The 11,692-nt window shown below is 36.3% G+C and overlaps 2 non-coding genes and 8 pseudogenes across 2 annotated transcripts; all 10 read right to left on the bottom strand.

Moving 5' to 3' along the window:
• Positions 1-317: 317 nt before the first annotated feature.
• LOC137817709 (5S ribosomal RNA) lies at positions 318-434 on the bottom strand (annotated as a pseudogene).
• Positions 435-1,804: 1,370 nt separating this feature from the next.
• LOC137817718 (5S ribosomal RNA) lies at positions 1,805-1,923 on the bottom strand (annotated as a pseudogene).
• Positions 1,924-2,923: 1,000 nt separating this feature from the next.
• LOC137817716 (5S ribosomal RNA) lies at positions 2,924-3,042 on the bottom strand (annotated as a pseudogene).
• Positions 3,043-3,980: 938 nt separating this feature from the next.
• Positions 3,981-4,098, bottom strand: LOC137817712 (5S ribosomal RNA; annotated as a pseudogene).
• Positions 4,099-5,888: 1,790 nt separating this feature from the next.
• On the bottom strand, positions 5,889-6,007 carry LOC137817717 (5S ribosomal RNA; annotated as a pseudogene).
• A 1,002-nt stretch (positions 6,008-7,009) lies between these two features.
• LOC137817713 (5S ribosomal RNA) lies at positions 7,010-7,125 on the bottom strand (annotated as a pseudogene).
• Positions 7,126-8,125: 1,000 nt separating this feature from the next.
• On the bottom strand, positions 8,126-8,244 carry LOC137817710 (5S ribosomal RNA; annotated as a pseudogene).
• Positions 8,245-9,870: 1,626 nt separating this feature from the next.
• Positions 9,871-9,988, bottom strand: LOC137817708 (5S ribosomal RNA). Its single transcript, XR_011082013.1, has one exon. It is a non-coding gene; the product is annotated as a 5S ribosomal RNA (ribosomal RNA).
• An 812-nt stretch (positions 9,989-10,800) lies between these two features.
• On the bottom strand, positions 10,801-10,916 carry LOC137817714 (5S ribosomal RNA). The gene has a single exon (XR_011082014.1). It is a non-coding gene; the product is annotated as a 5S ribosomal RNA (ribosomal RNA).
• Positions 10,917-11,458: 542 nt separating this feature from the next.
• LOC137817711 (5S ribosomal RNA) lies at positions 11,459-11,571 on the bottom strand (annotated as a pseudogene).
• Positions 11,572-11,692: the final 121 nt, after the last annotated feature.

Below are 11,692 nucleotides of genomic sequence, written 5' to 3'. Positions count from 1 at the left end.
TAAAAATAGGTAGAAATATATTTTTGATCCAAATTTTTTGTGGATCTTGTTTTGTGTATATTTGATGTAGGAGTCCTTAGATCGAAGAGATAGTGATAGATTGGTCATGTTTCCAAAAATTAACGTGACAAAACTTTAAACTGTCATAACTTTTGATAGAAAAGTCAGATGGAGACACGAAAAATGAAAGTTGTTCGAAATGACGCTAACGAATCTAGTTACCAATTCCCGAAGCACTCGAACGCGATAACTCACTGAACTCATGGTTTGATTGTGTATGCCAGGAAGAGAGATAGAACAAAAAAGAAATACAAAAAGAAGTGCAACACGAGGACTTCCCAGGAGGTCACCCATCCTAGTACTACTCTCGCCCAAGCAAGCTTCTCTGCGGAGTTCTGATGGGATTCGGTGCATTAATGTCTATGATCGTACCTGTCAAGTGTAGCAAAGATCAATGCCTATATGAGTTTGTAACAGGGCTTAAGTTTTCAAAATGGATGGACCCCCGAACGCGATAACTCGCTACACAACCTATTTCACGATCGTTTTTCTAGGTACTTTAATTTTTTATTTAGACGGTCAGAAAAAAAAAAAGCACGAAAAAGGTGAACTCGTGGTTTGATTTTCTAGGCCAGGAAGAAGAAGAAAAGAGAACACAAAAAAGATATACAAAAAGAAGTGCAACATGGGTGTTGAGGTACAACATGAATGAACAAGGTAGGGCAATATTGTAAAATTCATTAAAAATAGGTAGAAATATTATTTTTGATCCAATTTTTTTGTGGAATCTTGTTTTTGTGTATATTTGATTTAGGAGTCCTTACATCGAAGAGAATAGTGATAGATTTGGTGTTTCCAAAAATTAACGTGACAAACTTCAAACGGTCATACTTTTGATAAGAGAAGTCATATGGAGAGCGTAAAAAATGAAAGATGTTCGAATGACGTAACGAATCAGTTGCCAATTCTTGAAGGCCCCGACGCGATAACTCACTGAACTCATGGTTTAATTTTTCTAGGCCAGGAAGAAAACAGAACACAAAAAAGAAATACAAAAAGAAGGCAACAAGAGTACTTCCCAATAGGTCACCCATTCTAGTACTACTCTCGCGCGCACGCTTGCCTGCAGAGTTCAGATGGGATTCGTTGCATTAGTTCTGGTATGATCGCACTGTCAAGTGTACAAGATCAATGCCTATATGGGTTTGCAATTGGGATTCAGTTTCAAAATGTTGGACCCCGAACGCGATAATCATTACACAATATTATTTCACAATCGTTTTTCTAGGTACTTTAATTTTTTTATTTAGAGGGTTAGCAAAAAATAAAAATAAATAGCACGAAAAAGGTGAACTCGTGGTTTGCTTGTCTAGGCCAAGAAGAAGAAGAAAAAAAACACAAAAAAGAAATACAAAAAGAAGTGCTACATGGATGTTGAGGAACAACATGAATGAACAAGGTAGGGCAATATTGTAAAATTCATTAAAAATAGGTAGAAATTTATTTTTGATTCAATTTTTTTGTGGAATATTGTTTTTGTGTATATTTGATGTAGGAGTCCTTAGATCGAAGAGAATAGTGATAGATTTGGTGTTTCCAAAAATTAACGTGACAAAACTTCAAACGGTCATAACTTTTGATAGAGAAGTAAGATGGAGACGCATAAAAAATGAAAGTTGTTCGAAATGACGTAACGAATTTAGTTGCCAATTCCGGAAGGGCTCGAACGCGATAACTCACTGAACTCATGGTTTCATTGTCTAAGGCAGGAAGAAAAACAGAACAGAAAAAAGAAATACAAAAAGAAATGCAACACGAGGACTTCCCAGGAGGTCACTCATCCTAGTACTACTTTCTCCCAACCACGCTTCACTGCGGAATTCTGATGGGATTTGGTGCATTAGTGCTGGTATGATCGCATCTGTCAAGTGTATCAAGATCAATGCCTATATGGTTTTGCCAATTGGGCTTAAGTTTCAAAATGGATGGACCTCGAACGCGATAACTCGCTACACAACACTATTTCACGATCGTTTTTCTAGGTACTTTAATTTTTTTATTTACACGGTCAGCAAAAAAAAAAAATAGCACGAAAAGGTGAACTCATGGTTTGATTTTCTAGGCCAGAAGAAGAAAAAAACACAACACAAAAAAGAAATACAAAAAGAAGAGCAACATGGGTGTTGAGGTACACAGATGAAAACAAGGTAGGGCAATATTGTAAAATTCATTAAAAAATAGTAGAAATATATTTTTGATCCAAATTTTTGTGAATCTTGTTTTTGTGTATATTTGATGTAGGAGTCCTTAGATCGAAGAGAATAGTGATAGATTTGGTGTTTCCAAAAATTAACGTGACAAACTTTAAACTGTCATAACTTTTGATAGAGAAGTCAGATGGAGACGCCGTAAAAAATGAAAGTTGTTCGAAATGACGTAAAATCTAGTTGCCCAATTCCCGAAGGGCGCCGAACGCAATTGTTGAACCAAGTGGTGTTCAATGTTTTGAAGAATCCAAATCCTTTGAAGGATGTTGAAGCCTCTGCTTTGCTTGATGTTGCTGAGCTGGTTTAAGCTTTGTTATGGGGTAGTTTAATGTTGTAATCCACCCTTAGATTAAATCTCAAGCAATTAGCATCTCAATCTTTATCAAAGTAAAATGATTTTCAAACTAAGTTGAAACAACCGATTGTTTTTTCTAGTATTACAGTTTTTGCTTGCTGTTTTGGCTAAATAATTGCTGAATCAATTGGTTTCTGAAATAAATTCATTCTAACTTTGAAAAGTTTTGCGAAAACCCCTTTAAACAATTCAACCCCCCTCTAGTTAAAGCCATCTTTTCTAACAGTGATAACTCACTGAACTCATGGTTTAATTGTGTAGGCCAGGAAGAAGAAAAAAACACAAAAAAGAAATACAAAAAGAAGTGCAACATTAGGACTTCCCAAAAGGTCACCCATCCTTGTACTACTCTCGCCCAAGCACACTTCACTGCAGAGTTCTGCTGGGATCCGGTGCATTAGTGCTGGTATGATCGTACTTGTCAAGTGTAGCAAGATCAATGCCTATATGGGTTTGAAATTGGGCTTAAGTTTCAAAATGGTTGGACCCCGAACGCGATAATTCGCTACACAACACTATTGATAGAGAAGTCAGATGGAGATACGTAAAAAATGAAAGTTGTTCGAAATGACGTAACGAATCTAGTTGCCAATTCCCCAAAGGGCCCCGAACGCGATAACTCACTGAACTCATGGTTGATTGTCTAGGCCAGGAAGAAAAACAAACACAAAAAGAAATACAAAAATAAGTGCAACATGGTGTTGAGGTACAACATGAATGAACAAGGTAGGGCAATATTGTAAAATTCATTAAAATAAGGTAGAAATTTATTTTTGATCCAAATTTTTTTGTGGAATCTTGTTTTTGTATATATTTGATGTATGAGTCCTTAGATCGAAGAGAATAGTGATAGATTTGGTGTTCCCAAAAATTAACGTGACAAAACTTCAAACGGTCATAACTTTTGATAAAGAAGTCAGATGGAGACGCATAAAAAATGAAAGTTGTTCGAAATGACGTAACAAATCTCGTTTTGTACAACATGGGTGTTGAGGTACAACATGAATGAACAAGGTAAGGCAATATTTCTAAAATTCAAAAAAAATAGGTAGGAATTTATTTTTGATCCAAATTTTTTGTGGAATCTTGTTTTTGTGTATATTTGATTAGGAGTCCTTAGATCGAAGAGAATAGTGATAGATTTGGTGTTTCCAAAATTAACGTGACAAAACTTCAAATGGTCATAACTTTTGATAGAGAAGTCAGATGGAGACGCGTAAAAAATGAAAGTTGTTCGAAATGACGTACGAATATAGTCGCCAATTCCCGAAGGTCCCCGAACGTGATAACTCAATGAACTCATGGTTTGATTGTCTACGCCAAGAAGAAAAACATAACACAAAAAAAGAAATACAAAAGAAGTGCAACACGACGACTTCCCAAGAGGTCACACATCTTAGTACTACTCTCGCCCAAACACGCTTCACTGCGGAGTTCTGATAGGATCCGTGCAGTATTGATGGTATGGTCAAACCTATGAAGTTTGCAAGATCAATGCCTATATGGTTTTGCAACTGGTCTTCAGTTTCAAAATGGTTGGACCCCAAACGCGCTAACTCGCTACACAACACTATTTCACGATCGTTTTTCTAGGTACTTTAATTTTTTTATTTAGAGGCTCAACAAAAAAAAAAAATAGCACGAAAAAGGTCAACTCGTGGTTTGATTGTCTAGGCTAGGAAGAAGAAGAAAAACATAACACAAAAAAGAAATACAAAAAGAAGTGCAACATGGGTGTTGAGGTACAACATGAATGAACAAGGTAAGGCAATATTGTAAAATTCATTAAAAATAGGTAGGAATTTATTTTTGATCTAAATTTTTTGTGGAATCTTGTTTTTGTGTATATTTGATGTAGGAGTCCTTAGATCGAAGAGAATAGTGATAGATTTGGTGTTTCCAAAAATTAACGTGACAAAACTTCAAATGGTCATAACTTTTGATAGAGAAGTCAGATGGAGACGCGTAAAAAATGAAAGTTGTTCGAAATGACGTAACGAATCTAGTTGTCAATTCTCAAAGGGCCCCGAACGCGATAATTCACTGAACTCATCGTTTGATTGTCTAGGCAAGGAAGAAAAACAAAACACAAAAAAAGAAATACAAAAATAAGTGCAACATGGGTGTTGAGGTACAACATGAATGAACAAGGTAGGGCAATATTGTAAAATTCTTTAAAATAAGGTAGAAATTATTTTGATCTAAATTTTTTTGTGGAATCTTGTTTTTGTATATATTTGATGTAGGAGTCCTTAGTTCGAAGAGCATAGTGCTAGATTTGGTGTTTCCAAAAATAACGTGACAAAACTTCAAATGGTTATAACTTTTGATAGAAAAGTCAGATGGAGATGCGTAAAAAAATGAAAGTTGTTCGAAATGACGTAACGAATATAGTCGCCAATTCCCGAAGGTCCCCGAACGTGATAACTCACTGAACTCATGGTTTGATTGTCTACGCCAAGAAGAAAAACATAACACAAAAAAGAAATACAAAAAGAAGTGCAACATGGGTGTTGAGGTACAACATGAATGAACAAGGTAAGACAATATTGTAAAATTCATTAAAAATAGGTAGGAATTTATTTATGATCCAAATTTTTTGTGGAATCTTGTTTTGTGTATATTGATGTAGGAGTCCTTAGATCGAAGAGAATAGTGATAGATTTGGTGTTTCCAAAAATTAACGTGACAAAACTTCAAATGGTCATAACTTTTGATAGAGAAGTCAGATGGAGACGCGTAAAAAATGAAAGTTGTTCGAAATGACGTAACGAATCTAGTTGCCAATTTACGGAGGGCCCCGAACGCGATAACTCACTGAACTCATCGTTTGATTGTCTAGGCCAGGAAGAAAAACAGAACACAAAAAAAAAATACAAAAATAAGTGCAACATGGTGTTGAGGTACAACATGAATGAAACAAGGTAGGGCAATATTGTAAAATCATTAAATAAGGTAGAAATTTATTTTTGAGCCAAATTTTATTGTGGAATCTTGTTTTTGTATATATTTAGTAGGAGTCCTTAGATCGAAGAGCATAGTGCTAGATTTGGTGTTTCCAAAAATTTACGTGACAAAACTTCAAAATGGTTATAACTTTGATAGAAAAGTCAGATGGAGATGCGTAAAAAATGAAAGTTGTTCGAAATGACGTAACGAATATAGTCGCCAATTCCCGAAGGTCCCCGAACGTGATAACTCAACTGAACTCATGGTTTGATTGTCTACGCCAAGAAAAAAACATAACACAAAAAAGAAATACAAAAAGAAGACAACACGAGGACTTCCCAAGAGGTCACCCATCTTAGTACTACTCTCGCCCAAACACGCTTCACTGCGGAGTTCTGATAGGATCCGGTGCAGTATTGATGGTATGGTCAAACCTATGAAGTGTAGCAAGATCAATGCCTATATGGGTTTGCAACTGGGCTTCAGTTTCAAAATGGTTGGACCCCAAACGCGCTAACTCGCTACAACAACACTATTCACGATCGTTTTTCTAGGTACTTTAATTTTTTTATTTAGAGGCTCAACAAAAAAAAATAGCACGAAAAAGGTCACCTCGTGGTTTGATTGTCTAGCTGGGAAGAAGAAGAAAAATATAACACAAAAAGAAATACAAAAAGAAGTGCAACATGGGTGTTGAGTACAACATGAATGAACAAGGTAAGGCAATATTCTAAATTAAAAAAAAATAGGTAGGAATTATTTTTGATCCAATTTTTGTGGAATCTTGTTTTGTGTATATTTGATTTAGGAGTCCTTAGATCGAAGAGAATAGTGATAGATTGGTGTTTCCAAAAATTAAACGTGACAAAACTTCAAATGGTCATAACTTTTATAGAGAAGTCAGATGGAGACGCGTAAAAAATGAAAGTTGTTCGAAATGACGTAACGAATCTAGTGCCAATTTACGGAGGGCCCCGAACGCGATAACTCACTGAACTCATCGTTTGATTGTCTAGCCAGGAAGAAAAACAGAACACAAAAAAAAATACAAAAATAAGTGCAACATGGTGTTGAGGTACAACATGAATGAACAAGGTAGGCAATATTGTAAAATTCATTAAAATAAGGTAGAAATTTATTTTTGAGCCAAATTTATTGTGGAATCTTGTTTTTGTATATATTGATGTAGGAGTCCTTAGATCGAAGAGCATAGTGCTAGATTTGGTGTTTCCAAAATTTACGTGACAAAACTTCAAATGGTTATAACTTTTGATAGAAAAGTCAGATGGAGATGCGTAAAAAATGAAAGTTGTTCGAAATGACGTAACGAATATAGTCGCCAATTCCCGAAGGTCCCCGAACGTGATAACTCACTGAAACTCATGTTTGATTGTCTACGCCAAGAAGAAAAACATAACACAAAAAAGAAATACAAAAAGAAGAGCAACACGAGGACTCCCAAGAGTCACCCATCTTAGTACTACTCTCGCCCAAACACGCTTCACTGCGGAGTTCTGATAGATCCGGTGCAGTATTGATGGTATGGTCAAACCTATGAAGTGTAGCAAGATCAATGCCTATATGGGTTTGCAACTGGGCTTCAGTTTCAAAATGGTTGGACCCCAAAACGCGCTAACTCGCTACACAACACTATTTCACGATCGTTTTTCTAGGTACTTTAATTTTTTTATTTAGAGGCTCAACAAAAAAAATAGCACGAAAAAGGTCACCTCGTGGTTTGATTGTCTAGGCTGGGAAGAAGAAAAAAATATAACACAAAAAAGAAATACAAAAGAAGTGCAACATGGTGTTGAGGTACAACATGAATGAACAAGGTAAGGCAATATTCTAAAATTCAAAAAAAATAGGTAGGAATTTATTTTGATCCAAATTTTTTGTGGAATCTTGTTTTTGTGTATATTTGATTTAGGAGTCCTTAGATCGAAGAGAATAGTGATAGATTTGGTGTTTCCAAAAATTAACGTGACAAAACTTCAAATGGTCATAACTTTTGATAGAGAAGTCAGATGGAGACGCGTAAAAAATGAAAGTTGTTCGAAATGACGTAACGAATCTAGTTGCCCAATTCCCAAAGGGCCCCGAACGCGATAACTCACTGAACTCATCGTTTGATTGTCAGGCCAGGAAGAAAAACAGAACACAAAAAGAAATACAAAAATAAGGCAACATGGGTGTTGAGGTACAACATGAATGAACAAGGTAGGGCATATTGTAAAATTCATTAAAAAAGTAGAAATTATTTTTGATCCAATTTTTTGTGGAATCTGTTTTTGTATATATTTGATGTAGGAGTCCTTAGATCGAAGAGCATAGTGCTAGATTTGTGTTTCCAAAATAACGTGACAAAATTCAAATGGTTATAACTTTTGATAAAAAGTCAGATGGAGATGCGTAAAAAATGAAAGTTGTTCGAAATGACGTAACGAATATAGTCGCCAATTCCCGAAGGTCCCCGAACGTGATAACTCACTGAACTCATGGTTTGATTGTCTACGCCAAGAAGAAAAACATAACACAAAAAGAAATACAAAAGGAAGTGCAACACGAGGACTTCCCAGGAGGTCACCCATCCTAGTACTACTCTCGCCCAAACATGCTTCACTGCGGAGTTCTGATAGGATTCGGTGCAGTATTGATGGTATGATTGATGAGAATCAACTAAAGGTGGCTTTTTATAATGAAGAACAAGATCATTTTCCTTCACATTTAAAGTTTTTCTTGTTAATCTTGCAAAAGATAAATCCCAAGCCCAAGCCCAAGAAGGCCAAAGCCCACAAAAGCCCAAAGACCATCCCATGAAGGGCAAGGCCAAGTTTTAAATAAATTTTTTTGAAGGTGCTTAGAGGGAAACATTAGAAACCTCTATTGTTAAAGCATCTTTTAGTCTTTAGTTAAGAGTCTTAGGGGGGGTGTGTTAGTAGATAGGTGTAGGAGTAAATAAGGAGGTGCCAAAGTGATAGAAAGGATCACACCTTCCTCATGCTTTGTTTTAGGCGCAAATTCTAGAAGCTTTTTGGGAGGGAGTTTTTGAATTTGTGTAGCTTACATTTCAGCACCTTAGGCTATAAATAGAGGTGCTCTCTTTGTAAATTTCATATTGGAATTAATCTAAGAAAACTCTACTCAAATTTTGAGTGAACTTTGGAGAGCTTTTGGAGCCTTCTTCTCTAGTCTTATCTTGATGGATCATTGGAGTCCTCAAGTGGCGGCATCACTCTCATCTAGGAGCATTCCACACTTCTAGTGGCGAGATCATCCAACATTTCCATCTTCATGAGCACTCTCTTCTCCTTCCTTTCTTCTTTTTCAATTGTTCATGTGTCTTGTGTTCTTGAGTTGTTTTGGTTCGGTTTTTTCTATTTTCCAGACCTATGTATGTTCTTGCTTTTAATTTCTATTTTGTTCGGTTCATATGTTTACTTGTTCAATTCTGTTTGGTCATTCCAGTTTTTTACTCTCTTGTTGATTCAATTTGACATATTTGGTTCATCCAAATGAGTTTGGGATTTGGTACTAGTTTTGGTGAGTTCTTGTCTTAGAACAATGATCCAACTCTAAGAAAAGTGCCTCTATAATGTCCAGCTCAAGGTGATTCCTAAGAATGTCAAGAATCATTCTCTATATGGCTAGTGGAATCACATCAATGATCAAACCTATGAAGTGTAGCAAGATCAATGCCTATATGGGTTGCAAACTGGGCTTCAGTTTCAAAATGGTTGGACCCCAAACGCGCTAACTAGCTACACAACACTAATTCACGATCGTTTTTCTAGGTACTTAATTTTTTTATTTAGAGGCTCAACAAAAAAAAAAATTGCACGAAAAAGGTCAACTCGTGGTTTGATTGTCTAGGCTAGGAAGAAGAAGAAAAACATAACACAAAAAAGAAATACAAAAGAAGTGCAACATGGGTGTTGAGGTAACAACATGAATGAACAAGGTAAGGCAATATTGTAAAATTCAAAAAAAAATAGGTAGGAATTATTTTGATACAAATTTTTGTGGAATCTTGTTTGTGTATATTGATGTAGGAGTCCTTAGATCGAAGAGAATAGTGATAGATTGGTGTTTCCAAAAATTAACGTGACAAAACTTTAAACTGTCATAACTTTTGATAGAGAAGTCAGATGGAGACGCGTAAAAATGAAAGTTGTTCGAAATGATGTAACGAATCTAGTTGCCAATTTACGGAGGGCCCGAACGCGATAACTCACTGAACTCCTCGTTTGATTGTCTAGGCCAGGAAAAAAACAGAAACACAAAAAAGAAATACAAAAATAAGTGCAACACGAGCACTTCCCAGGAGGTCAGCCATCCTAGTACACTCTCGTCCAAGCACGCTTCACTGCGGAATTCTGATGGGATCCGGTGCATTGGTGCTGGTATGATCGCACCTGTCAAGTGTAGCAAGATCAATGCCTATATGGGTTTTCAACTGGGCTTCAGTTTCAAAATGGATGGACCCGATCACGATAACTCTCTACACAACACTATTTCACGATCGTTTTTGTAGGTACTTTAACTTTTTTATTTAGAGTGTTAGCGAAAAAAAATAGCACGAGAAAGGTGAAATCGTGGTTTGATTGTCTAGGTCAGGAAGAAGAAAAACATAACACAAAAAAGAAATACAAAAAGAAGTGCAACATTGGTGTTGAGGTACAACATGACTGAACAAGGAAGGGCAAGATTGTAAATTTCATTAAAAATAGGTAGAAATTTATTTTTGATCCAAATTTTTTTGTGGAATCTTGTTTTTTGGGTATATTTGGTATAGGATCCTTAGATTGAAGAGAATAGTGATAGATTTGGTGTTTCCAAAAATTAACGTGACAAAACTTCAAACGGTCATAACATTTGATTGAATTTGGCCTGAGAGTAATATTGAAAAATTCATTAAAAATAGGTAAAAAAATGATTTTTATCCAAATTTTTTTCTGGTAATCTGTTGAGGGTATATTTGACGGAGGAGTCCTCACATTGGAAAAAAATTTAAGATTTTTAGTTGTGAGAATTTTTTTGTGAAAACTTCAAACGGCCATAGCTTTTGATCGGAAAGTCGGATGGAGACGCGTAAAAAATGAAAGTTGTTCGAAATGACGTAACGAATCTAGTTGCCAATTCCCAAAGGGCCCAACGCGATAACTCACTGAACTCATGGTTTGATTGTCTAGGCCAGGAAGAAAAACATAAAAAAAATAAGTACAAAAAGAAGTGCAACACGAGGACTTCCCAGAGGTCACCCATCCTAGTACTACTCTCGCCCAAGCACGTTATCTGCGGAGTTCTGATGGGATCCGTGCATTAGTGCTGGTATGATCGCACCTATCAAGTGTAGCAAGATCAATGCCTATATGGATTTGCAACTGGGCTTCAGTTTCAAAATGGTTGGACCCCAACGCGATAACTCGCTACAGAACACTATTTCAGGATCGTTTTTCTAGGTACTTTAATTTTTTTATTTAGAGGGTCAGCAAAAAAAAAAAAATAGCACGAAAAAGGTGAACTCGTGATAACTTTTGATAGATTTTGGCATGGCAGTAATATTGAAAAATTCATTAAAAATAGGTAAAAAATGATTTTTGATCCAAATTTTTTTCTGGTAACTCTATTGGGGTATATTTGGCGGAGGAGTCCTCACAGGTTGGAAAAAACGAGAGATTTTGAGTTGCTGAGAATTTTTTGTGGAAAACTTCAAACGGCCATAACTTTTGATCGGGAAGTCGGATGGAGACGCGTAAAAAATGAAAGTTGTTCGAGATGACGTAACGAATCTAGTTGCCAATTCCCGAAGGGCCCCGAACGCGATAACTCACTGAACTCATGGTTTGATTGTTTAGGCCAGGAAGAAAAAACAATAAATACAAAAAGAGTGCAACACGAGGACTTCCCAGGAGGACCCATCCTAGTACTACTCTCGCCAAGCACGCTTGACTGCGGAGTTATGGGATCCGGTGCATTAGTGCTGGTATGATCGCACCTGTCAAGTGTAGCAAGATCAATGCCTATATGGATTTGCAATGGGCTTCAGTTTCAAAATGGTTGGACCCCGAACGCGATAACTCGCTACACAAACTATTTCAGGATCGTTTTTCTAGGTACT

This window comes from Phaseolus vulgaris, unplaced genomic scaffold (genome assembly GCF_000499845.2).
Source record: "Phaseolus vulgaris cultivar G19833 unplaced genomic scaffold, P. vulgaris v2.0 scaffold_876, whole genome shotgun sequence".
Lineage (NCBI taxonomy): Eukaryota > Viridiplantae > Streptophyta > Magnoliopsida > Fabales > Fabaceae > Phaseolus > Phaseolus vulgaris.
Note: the sequence above shows the minus strand (reverse complement) of the source record. Positions and strands in the feature narration are given on the sequence as shown.